The sequence below is a fragment of the Mastomys coucha genome, unplaced genomic scaffold (assembly GCF_008632895.1).
Source record: "Mastomys coucha isolate ucsf_1 unplaced genomic scaffold, UCSF_Mcou_1 pScaffold15, whole genome shotgun sequence".
Lineage (NCBI taxonomy): Eukaryota > Metazoa > Chordata > Mammalia > Rodentia > Muridae > Mastomys > Mastomys coucha.
In genome coordinates this window covers 41335925-41348493 of record NW_022196897.1, presented here as the reverse complement: position 1 = coordinate 41348493, position 12569 = coordinate 41335925, and the positions used below count along the sequence as shown (strand labels likewise).

The 12569-nt window shown below is 37.3% G+C and overlaps 1 long non-coding RNA gene across 3 annotated transcripts in view; it reads right to left on the bottom strand.

Moving 5' to 3' along the window:
- Nucleotides 1-4173: 4173 nt before the first annotated feature.
- Nucleotides 4174-12569, bottom strand: part of LOC116090179 — a 48793-nt gene continuing 40397 nt past the window's right edge. For all 3 annotated transcript variants that reach the window (XR_004118597.1, XR_004118598.1, XR_004118599.1), the window contains exon 4: nucleotides 4174-4355. This is a non-coding gene — a long non-coding RNA (uncharacterized LOC116090179). The remainder of the gene's footprint in view (nucleotides 4356-12569) is intronic.

Below are 12569 nucleotides of genomic sequence, written 5' to 3'. Positions count from 1 at the left end.
AAGTATACAGTTAATATGTTTGGAGTTATTTAAAATTTATATTGAGAGAAATGTATTTTCACTATTGCCGTAGACAAGCACCTACATAAGAATGTTAAATTGATTGTTGTTTTATATCAAACAACCTTTATAATACTTATTTTTATTGTTATAATATTTTATAAATTTTAAGGAATATGACAAAAAAAGATATTGTAGGTATTGAAGGAGGGGTCTCTGGGAGGAGCAGTGGTACAAAAGGGAAACAAGAATGTGATTCAATTATATTTAATTGAAATATGTTTTTAAATGTTAACAAATTCAGATAAATTGAAATCATGTAACTTCTCATCATAATGCAATAAAAGTTAAAAAAAATAAAAGAAGATCTCAGATAGAAAGATCTCCCATGCTTATGGATTGGCAGGATAATATAGTAAAAATGGCCATCTTACTGAAAGCAATCTACAGATTCAATGCAATCCCCATCAAAATTCCAACTCAATTCTTCAGAGTTAGAAAGAGCAAATTGCAAATTCATCTGGAATAACAAAAAAACCTTGGATAGTGAAAACTATCTATTCACAACAGTAAAAGAACTTCTGGTGGAATCACCATCCCTGACCTCAAGCTGTATTATAGAGCAATTGTGATAAAAACTGCATGTTATTGGTACAGTGACAGGTAGGTAGATCAATGATATAGAATTGAAGACCCAGAAATAAACCCACACACCTATGGTCACTAGATCTTTGACAAAGGTACTAAAATCACCCAGTAAAAAATAGACAGAATTTTCAACAAATGGTGCTGGCTCAGCTAGCAGTTACCATGTAGAAGAATGCAAAATCAATCCATTCCTATCTCCTTGTACAAAGCTCAGGCCCAAGTGGATAAAGGACCTCCACATAAAACCAGATACACTGAAACTAATAGAAAAGCAAGTGCAGAAGAGCCTTGAGCACATGGGCACATGGGAAAATTTCCTGAACAGAACACCAATAGCTTATACTCTAAGATCAACAATTGACAAATGGGACCTCATAAAATTGCAAAGCTTCTGTAAGGCAAAGACACTATCAATAGGACAAAATGGCAACCATCATATTAGGAAAAGATCTTTAACAATCTTATATCTGATAGAGGGCTAATATCCAATATATACAAAGAACTCAAGAAGTTAGACTCCAGAAAATCAAATAAGCCTATTAAAAATGGGATAGAGAGCTAAACAAAGAATTCTCAACTAAGGAATACCCAGTGGTTGAGAAGCACCTAAAGAAATGTTCAACATCCTTAGTCATCAGCAAAATACAAATCAAAACAACCCTGAGATTCCACCTCATACCAGTCAGAATGGCTATGATCAAAAACTCAGGTGAAATTAGATGCTATCAAGGTTTTGAACAAAGAGGAACACTCCTTCATCAATGGGAGGAGAGGACCTTGGCCCTGTGAAGATTCTATGTCCCAGTGTAGGGGAATACCAGGGCCAGGAATTGGGAAAGCGTGGGATGGTGAGCAGGGGAAGGGGAAAGGGAACAGAGGATTGTCTTAGTTTTGTTTTGATTTTTAATTTTTTGTCTTATTTTATTTTCTTTTTCTTTTTTCTTTTGGAGGGGAACCTGGGAAAGGAAATATTGTAAATAAAGAAAACATCTAATAAAAAGAAACAAAAAATGCTAACATACAAAAAAAAGTGAATGGAATATAAAGTGTATAATACTAATAAATACAATAATAAATATAATAATAATAAATCCAAACAAAAAATGATAGTATCATTCTGCAATATTTTAAAAGTTAAGGCAAGAAAATTAACAATAAACAAAATAGTAAAAATTAAAAAAAAAGAAAGAAACTAAAACAAACAAAAATTTTGTATAAAAATGCCACAACCAGGGCTTGTAGGTATATCACTGAGGTTAAAGATGTTTGCTGCTATTTCAGAGAATTTGGCTCTGAGCACCCAGGTCTGTGGCTCAGAATCATTTGCAACTCTAGCTTCAGGAGATCAGATGATTGTTTCTGTTTTCTGATGGTACATGAACACACACACACACATACACACACTAGCACAAGTCTTAAAAAATAAAAACATTAAAATTAAAAATAAATATGTATAAAGCAAACAACTAAATTCCAGCTACTATGGAAATCAGTTTGGAAAAAAAATCTCACAAAGCTAAAAATAAGTATACCCTATGATCCAGCTTTACCACTCGTTGCCATATATCCAAAGGACTAAGCATCCTAATCCAGTCACTCGTTCAGCCATGTTAATTGCTGTTTTATTAACGAAAGCAATGCAATTAAAACAACTCAAATGTCCTTCAACATATGGTTAATGAAAATGTGCTACTGGGAATTTTACTCAGCTATAAAGAAAATTGAAATCATGAAGTTTGCAGGTAAATGGAGGGAACTAGAACACATTATGCCAAGTGATGTAATCCAGGCCCAGAAAGACAAATGTCACATGTGCTTTCTCTTATTTGTGCTTCTTAGCTCAGGATCTATAGACCTGCATATATAAGATAGAGTAACAACAGAGACAAGAAAAGGAAAAGGGGACCGTGGTGGAGCTCTAGAGTTTGCAATAGCAGGATGTAAGTGCAGTGAAGGAAGAAGCCAGAAATTGAGGAGTCTTTAACTGAGAAGAGCAAAGGGAGGGTAATTCAGACAGAGAGGTCAGATGGATAAAAAAATTAATAATGAAGGAAAAAAGAGTCATTTTTATTTACTTACATACATATGTATATGTACACACATACACACACACGCATGCATATATATATATATATATATATATATATATATATATATATATATATATATATATATAGTGCCAGTATCTTACTTGGGAAACCCTCTCTAGTTGTTGGTCAGGGGAGTCCAAGAGACCCTTAAAACAATTATTTTATCGTGATCAAACTCTCAGTGGCCCACCTCTTAAATAGAACTGAGCCCTTCCCTTCCTGTGCCACTCGGTACCTGTCTAATTGGACTTAAGGCCTTAGATGAAGAGCTAAAGCAATCAACAACTTCTAAGAGAGGGAGACTCGGTCTTCCTCAGAGCAGAACACCTTGATGGCTTCCCTAAGGTCAACTGGTCAGCCCCTCAAACTGCAATAGCACAGACTGGATGCAGCAAGGTGCATTTACATATTTATTCATTTATATGTATATGTCATAATAGTGGGAGAGGTATAAGAAGAAGAGGCAGGAGGAAATAATGATAGTATTTATATTTCAATTCAATAAAAAATAGTAATAAACATAACATGAAAGAGTAAAATACTACAATGAATTCCACTATTTCGTATTATAAACTGAAAATGAAATGAAAACAACAGATGAGTTTTGCAAGGGTTTGGAGGGAGGCTTGCACAGAGAGAGAGGAGACTGTTAGGACAGTGAAAACAGTCTATATGATAATAGAAGGGGGTGTGTGTGTTCCGGAGGCTGTCCATGGAGATCTCTGGCCCGACCTGGCACTAGAGCTCCAGCAAAGGGAAGCGAGCACGGGCAGAGAGGAGTCACTTCTGCCGCTCATCTGCCGCTGCAGTTAGCCTCACCTCTGTCTCTGCCATGCCTTCCATGTCACTCACTTGCTCCAGGCTGCCCTGCACCAAGTCCGAGTCCGGGAGGACTGGTCCTACAAGAGGCCGACTAGCCAGTAAGGAGTGCGGTGCAGCTTCAGGCCACCTTTCGGGAGAGCAGACCTGTTCCCCAGTGTTACAGCTCTTACAACAAAAGGCTCGGACGACAGAGTAGATCTTTCGCGTGCTTTTACTTCCCTGGAAAGCATTTATATACAGTTTTAGGGGTCATTCAGATTTCAACAGCAGTTATTTCTCATAAGAGGGCTTGACCAATATCACACACCTCTCCTGCGGGGACTGTGGGAGACTGTGACTGAAACAGGAGCCAGGGGCCCAGGAGGCATGGCCGAACTCCTTCCATCTCTTGCGGGCAGAAATTATCGCCCACTTGGTCTCCGGAGTTCCAGACCTGTTACTTGACTGGGCCCAAGTTGCCTGAACAGACCACTGCCCCACATGTGTGCCATGGTACAATTGTTCCATAGCAGAATCCACAATATGAGGACCTGGTCCACTGTAAACAATGAATTTAGATGGTATCTTAGTAAGGGTTTTCTTTGCTGTGAACAGACACCATGACCAAGACGACTCTTAGAAAGACAACTTTTAATTGGTGTTGGTTTACAGGTTCAGAGGTTCAGTCTATTATCATCATGGTGGGAAGCATGGCAGTGTCCAGGCAGGCATGGTGCTGGAGGAGCCGAGAGTCCTAGATCTTGTTCTGGAAGCGAACAGGAGAAGAAGACTCCCAGGTAGCTAAAAGGAAGGTCACTCAAAGAGGAAGGAGAAAATAATGATTTTATTTAATTGTATTTAAATTAATTAAAAATAAATAGTAATATAAACAAATAAAATTAAAGAATAAAATAACACAATGGATTCCACTATTTTGTATTACAAAATTAAAATGAAATGAAAAAAAACCAAATCAGTATTGCAAGGGTTTGAGGTAGACCTGGTCAGAGAGACCATAGCAGCTCCCACCGCACAAGTGACATACTTACTCCAACAAAGCTAAACCGCCTAATAGTACCATTCTCTGGGCCAAGCATAGTAAAACCGCCACAGGTACTGGTGCTGCGTTAGGGTGGGCTCACCAACTACAACCCAGGACACACTCTGACGGGAGATGAGAAGGCAGCCCATGCTGTATGGCGGCAGGAGGTGTATGAGGTATACCTTGTTCTCAGTTTTACTATAAAACTCCGTATCTAAATAGTTTTTTTAAGGAGGTAGTTGATGTCCTATAAAAGCGCCTATAAAATTTAGACAGCTAATGTAAACATCATGGAGAGGAAAAATGTCTTTCCATTAGGAAAATGTATTTATCATCAATCTCACATAGTAATCTTAGGTAGGATAGGCTGCCTTGGAAAGTTAATACAATGTCTGCTTCATGACAAATATTGTCTGAGATTCTGATACAAACTTCAAACGCAACATATAAGTTGCATTACATGGTAATGTCAGATATATCTGTCATCAGCATTAGCTGACTGGAATATATCTCACAGGGCCAAGTATGGCCCATCACTGTCCTTTATAAGAAAAGTCACAGCTGCTTAAAGGATAAAACCAGGCGATTAGCTCTGTTGCACAGCAAAAGGGAATTTCTGTAGCTATAATGTATATAATAAAAATCTTCTAATAAAATGTGCAATTTAAAAGCAATTTCTATTCCATTATTACCATGAACCCATATTTTCAACAAAACAACCTATTGGTAATTTACATAATATTTCATGGTCTCATTTATCCATAATATTTTCTTTATGGACAAAAGCATTATTCAGAGTTGATGATTCTGTTATAATAGTTTCCATCAAGATAATCTTATGTCACTAAGAGAGTTTTCTTAAACTATTTTAGAAATCACCAAATTAGAAGAGAAATGTATTTAAAATGAGTCATCAAAAGACATGTAAAGCAATGGGGTGTCTAAATGCAGAGAAAAAGCAGATGTCAGCATGTCGACCCCTCCATGTGTCCTTTTACTTCTTAGGCATCAGGATGAAATCCATCCCTGGAAACCAGTAATAGGATTTGCCTCTCTGCTCAGCCATCCACAAAGAAAGCAAGAATGAAGCTGTGCACCCCTGAAGTCAGGGTGACTACAGATTCTTCCTAATTGTTTCTTTTCATAAATCCTTAAATTTTAATTTTTTTATTGAAAATAAATTCTTCCCTCGTACAATAACCCTTCCTCTTCACAGTTTTCCCTACCTCCACTCCTCCCACCTCCCCCAACACCGCTCCTCTCCCCTAGATCCACACCCCTTCCATTACCTCTTCACTAAGGAGCAGGCCTCCAAAAGGTGACGAGCAAACAGGACAGAACAAAATACAGTAAAATGAGGTAAAAACCCTCTCATCGAAGGTGGACAATCTTTACATTTTCAATGTCATTTCATAAAAATTTTAAAGCTTTATAGGAGACCACTGTCTGATTATTTCCTCCAACTTTCTAAGAATTGTGAACCTCAAATGACCCTCTTGAATTCACCAAATTTGAATGCTAATCTTCCCAACAAATCAGTACCCAGACTGCCTTGAATTACTTAGTCTCTTATTTCTATGATCAGATAAGCAACTCAATAATTACTCATCCCTTTAAATGTCTTCATGCTTCAAAGAGATGCTATTATATCTACAATAATAATTAAAATAAGTAATGGCTCAAAAATTACTCTAGCTATTATTTTTTTAAGTGAGTGCATTTTTTTTCTAGGTAGACAGAGAGGCATACAGCTCACACAAATATCATACGTTTAATAGTTCACATAATGCTTCTGCTGTCAGCTTTATAGGGAGAGAGATTAAATATGGAGCACATCTGCAGCCAGCAATAGCCAACTGAAGCAGTCATGTTCTAAAATTTAAGGATCTTCAGGGCACACTGACGTGATGCTGGGGCATAGCCACCCTTTGTGATAGATAGATAGATAGATAGATAGATAGATAGATAGATAGATAGATAGATATCACTCTACATTATTCTAGATTTATCTAGGAAATAATAGTATACCTCAAGTGCTAGCAAGCCCAAGGCAGTGAAATGGGATTGATTCTGACAGTGTCTAGTCACACCGTTTTCTGAGTCATGAAGCTTTAGTTTTGGTTGGTGGCATTCTTTAAGTTGTGTAAAGATAGGAGAAAAATAACAAAACAATGAATTTCAATTTTATCCTATGAAAAATATCCTATTCACATCTAGTATTGTGTCTATTATAGATATAATGAGCTCGCAGTAGAATGCCTTGATTTTTTTTTTTTTGATTGATTGGAAAAAAGATTATGTCTGTATAAACACAGCTACATAGATAACAGGATTTTAAACAAGAACAGCCATGCTTTGTGGCCAGCAGGTGGCACTGCAATCCATAATAGTCAACTGAAGATTTAATAATCACTTGATTATTATTCTGTTAATTGTAATTCCCAGTTTGAATTTTTCTCTATCCTTTCATTTTGGTTCATTATTTTATTCTGTGTATAGCTGTATCCAATTGATTTCAAAGAGCTCCAAGAAAATTGAGAAATTTGCAGGATTAATTGATTATGCTAACAATACTTGAAATTTTATAATGAAAATGTTATAAACACTGTGGGCTAGAAATAAAGCATTTAAATTTTGGAATATGTATACACATACAGTTATCAACACATTTACATTCCTTGATGGACGAAAGAAATGACTGTTTCTCCCAAGCTGCATGCAGCACAGACTATAAGCAAATGCATGGAAAGTATGTGATTCTCCCGTGATAAGGGCGACAGGGAAAAAAATTTGAGAAAGAATAAGAAGAAAGTACATGCAGATCAGTTAGTCAAAGAGTCTGTCTGAAGACCATGAAGAATGGAAACTGAGAAGGAATCATAGAAAAAGATGTGCATGTGGGAGTGAGCATTCGCTTGCATGTGCCCATGTGTGTAGTGCAGGGTTTAGGAAATGTAACATTACTTCCCATCAATCAAAACCAGCAAGATAGCTCAAAGTCACCATGTTTTCTCATCAATTAAAGAGGAAGAAGTCTTTTCTCACAAGAACATTTTTTTTCTAATTCAATTTGTTTTTAAATCAGTTTGTCATAACAAGGGTTGCATGATATTGATATATGTCTTCCGATTGGTCATAATTGCATTAGTTTACTATGTGCAGGGTTGTGTCATGGCAAATTTGCTGGTTTTCCATCTTCAATAGGGTAGTAAACTGGGAGGATACTTTAATACTCTGTGAAGTCTGCTTTCCTTAAAATACTCGGTCCACTGATTTTCTTTCTCTCTTATTATCTTTCTTCCTTTCTTTCTTCCTTTCTTTCTTTCTTCCTTTCTTAATCTCTTTCCTTTTTCTTTCTTTCTTTTTTCTTTCTTCCTTCCTTCCTTCCTTCTTTCCTTCCCTTTTTCCTGTCTTCCTTTCTTTCTTTCTTTCTCCTTTTCTTTGTGTCCCAAATGCTGTCCCCACTCCTGCCCTTCCATCACAAAGTCCCTTCCCCATCCTCCTCCCCTTCTCTTTTGAAAGGGTACTCCCCCAGGTATCCCCCACCCTAGTGCATCAAGTCTCAGCAGGATTAGACCCAACCTCTCCCACTGAGGACAGACAAGGCAGCCCTCTTGAGGAGAGGATTCTACAATCACTCTGCCCACTAACTTTAACAGACATTTAAAGCGTTTGCTAAAACATCTTGTCTCTTATTAACTAAGATTCCACTGTGAGGAAAACTACCTGTTTCTTCTGTTTACTTGTTAGTTCCATTTTTAAAATATATTGTTAAGATTAATGAAGCCTTATTTCACTCATGGCCAAAATTCAATGCTGCCCTTATGACTATTTTACTCCTCAAATTGTTCGTGCATTAGCTGTTGGTTCCTTCATGTTGATTGCATATACTTTTCTGAAAATCATGTGTCCTATTGAAGATCCACTTGCATTTTAGTACTACACTGCATTTGAAATGCATATTATATTTTCCTGCCTCAGCCCTGAAATTAATCATTTCTCTTAGAAAATCTAGCTTTTGTACTAGAAAATAAGAACAGTTTTTAACACAAAGAACATATGAGACTTGCTGATAAGTTTTTTAAAACATTCACAGTCTACTGAACTGGTTGTTTAAAGACTTAGCCTAGATACATTAAAAGCTATCCAAGGAATGTCCCTTTTTAGGTAAGGGTGCTCTGTCTACACCAACACTCCATCCATCCTGGAGACCTGCTTGAGGACAAGAGGCCCCACTTCTGCCTTCTGCATCCCATCCTCTATTCCTTTATTCACATTAGAAACTAGAATTTCCAACTCTATTAACTCCCTTACATTTTCCTAGAGAATTTCATAAGTAGTTTGTCACAGTCTCCTAAAGTTTGGCTTTGAGAATCTTCTAACTCTACAAAGGGTTTGCTTCTGAGCTAAGAAACCTCACTTGGTTTGAGCTGGTACTCTATTCAATATAAAAACTGATCTTTTACAAAGACTGAAACCTGAACTACATAAAGTGGGGCTACCATCATCTGACAAAGTTAGAGCCAAAGAAAATAGCTTCAAACATCCACTCAAAAAGGGGAAACAGTGATTTCATACCAAAAACACTTCCAACAATCAAACTTCAGAGTCCAGGTCCCATCACAAGAAACAAAGACATAAATAACCATTTCAAGAACACTGAATCAAAAGTGGTCTAACAAAACACAAAAAAGCAAAAAAGGTGATTGGAACTCATTCACATTAATCAATAATAACTCAATATTGATGGTACCAACTCCCCAACAGACATAGATAACAATCTAGAAAACAATACCAATCCTTTTGTCCTCACCAAGAAACATACCTCACAATGAATGATAGTTACTACCTTAGACTAAATGATGGGAGAGGGTGTCACACTCAAATGAAATAAGTAACTCTCAGATGTATCTTTCTCATATCTGAAAAATCGACATCAAACTAAGACTAGTCAGAAGAAATGAAAAGTGACACTTTATACTCATTAAAGAAAAGCACCCAATGACAAAATATTAAAATTCTAAAGATTATGTAACAAAGAGGCACACATTTTTAAAAGAGAAATTCAATTAGACTTAAAACTACCAAAAAAAACAAACAAACAAAAAAAAATTAAAACAACTGATTGATCCAAATGTAGTAATAGTGTTTTTAGTACTTCATTAAAGTGAAGTACTAAAGTGATTTTTTAGTACTTCACGCACTCCCTACTGCGGCTAGGGAGAAAGAAAGATAAAATCTGAAGTTAAATACTACCAAAGGTTAAGTGGAACTAACAGATACCTATAGAATATTCCAGCCAAATACTAAACAATACAGATAACTTTTAGTACCCTATAGAACTGTCTCCAAAATAGACCACAGATTAGGAAACAAAGCACATTTCAGTGAAAACAGAAATACAGAAATGCTGAAATCATATTCTGTACCTTTCCTGGCCAGCATACATTAAAGCTAAATATAAGCAAAAAGAAAAGATAAAAGAGCTCCCCCCCCCAAAAAAAAAACCAGGAAATAAAATTTGGCTTAAGAAAAAAAAATCAGACAGGAAAATTTAATTTGAGCCCACTCTCTGGGGTCTAAAGTGCCCTTTTCAGGAACCCAAGAATTATATTCTGTTATTGAAACCCAACGTTCTTGGGTTGGGCTTTGACATTGCAGCACTGCTCCTTTTAAGAAATGAGGTAACAAGTCAATATATGGTGCTGATTTCTGCACTCTTTGATCCTATTTTAATCCCTATTTATCTCCTCCTACAGGGGTTTTCATGTCCTTTCACAACTTTTCATTCAGGTAGCTGATTCAGGTGGCACTTGCCAACTTTTTTTTAACGAATTTTTTAATTGGATATTTTATTTGTTTGCATTTCAAGTGTTATCCCCTTTCCTGGTTTCACCTCTGCAAACTCTGTATCCCATGCGACCTTACCCTGCTTCTATGAGGGTGCTGCCCCACCGACCCACTCCTGCCTCAACTCCCTAGCATTCCTCTACACTGGAGCATAAATCCTTCACAGAACCAAGGGGCCCTCCCTCCCATTGACGTTAGATAAGGCCCCTTCTGCTCTTTCAGTCCTTCCCCTAATTCCTCCATTGGGGACTCTGTGCTCAGTCCTATGTTTGGCTGAGAGCATCTGCATCTGTATTGGTCAGGATCTGGCAGAGCCTTTCAGAAAACAACTGTAACCAGCTCCAGTCAGCAAGCACTTCTTGGCATCAGCAATAGTGTCTGGGTTTGTGGTGTCTGCCTGTGGGATGGATCCCCAGGTGGGGCAGTCTCTGGATAGCCTTTCCTTCAATCTCTCTTCCACTCTTCTTATCTGGCCTTTGTAGATCTTGCTGGATGAACCTGAGATCTGAGGACCTGGAAGAATGGGGCAGACTACAGTCTAATATTGTAGACAATTGTACTTAGGTTTAGTGTACTTTTATTCATGACTCAAGCAAAGTAAGCAATAATCCAAATAAGGGTGTTTGAGTTCAGAAAAACATGATCAGAAACACATGGAAATAAATGCCAGTAAGCACATACTAAATATTAACAGAGTAGCCATATTCCAGAACTTTCTCAAGACAGGCCAATTTAAACACAATTGCCTGACATGCACTATAGATTATATCTGGGAATGCTTGGAAGCAAGGCAAAAGGCCATATCCAGATTCAGGGTACACTGGGTTCTATAGGTATGATCTGAAATCCAGCAAGAAAAAGCATATCTTATAAATCGAATGTAAATATGTAACTGAGGAGACACAGAATCACATCCAAGAACAATTCAGGAAACAAAATGTACCTGAGGTAAGAGGCCCTCTGTCTTCTTCCCAGGAGCTTCTCTCACAGTTCCCCAAGGCATTATTCACCATGGGTCATTCTTTTGACCATGTTCTGATATACATGCACACATACATACATACATGCATACATATCCTACCAAAGTTAAATCAAAATTAAATAAATAATTTAAATAACATCTTGTGAGTTAGAAGCAGTAATCTAAAACTTCCAAATAGAAAAGCAATTCACAAACAAATACCTAGTACCAGATGAAGTCAGCACAGACTTCTACCAGACTTTCAAAGAATACCTAAGACCAATATTCTCCAAATGCTTCTGCAAAATAGAAAGGTAAAAATCATTTCCAAATTTCTTTATGAAGTCAGTATTACTTTGATGCCAAAACCAAGCAAATTATGAGCAAATGTCTTTGATTACTATAGATGCAGTAATTCTCAATAAAATACGTGCAGGCCAATTTCAAGAAAACATCCAAAAGATTATCCACTATGATCAAGTTAGCTTCATCCTAGAGATGTTGGGATGCTTCAATATGTGTAAATCAATAAACAGAATATATCTTACAAATAGGCTAAAATACTGAAACTACACAATCAGTTTATAGGATCTATAAAAGGTCTTTGAGAAAATCCAGTATCCCTTTTCAATGCCCTAGAGAATCTAAGGACATAGAAGATACATCTTAGCATGATAAAGGCCATATATAGGAAACACAGTTAACATCATGCTAAATGGAGAAAAAAGATCAAAGCACCGGAAGTAAAATCAAGATGTTTTAGTTAGGATTTTATTGCTGTGAAGAGACACCATAACCAAGTGTACTGGCTGGTTTTCTGTGTCAACTTGACACAGGGTGGAGTTATCACAGAGAAGGGAACTTCAGTTTGGGAAGTGCCTCCATGAGATCCAGCTGTGGGGCATTTTCTCAATTAGTGATCAAGGAGGTAGGGCCCCTTGTGAGTGGTGCCATCCCTGGGCTGGAAGTCTTGGGTTCTATAAGAGAGCAGGCTGAGCAAGCCAGGGGAAGCAAGCCAGTAAGGAACATCACTCCATGGACTTTGCATCAGCTCCTGCTTCCTGACCTGATTGAGTTCCAGTCCTGACTTCCTTTGGTGATGAACAGCTACATGGAAGTGTAAGCTGAATAAACCCTTTCCTCCCCAACTTGCTTCTTGGTCATGATGTTTGTGCAG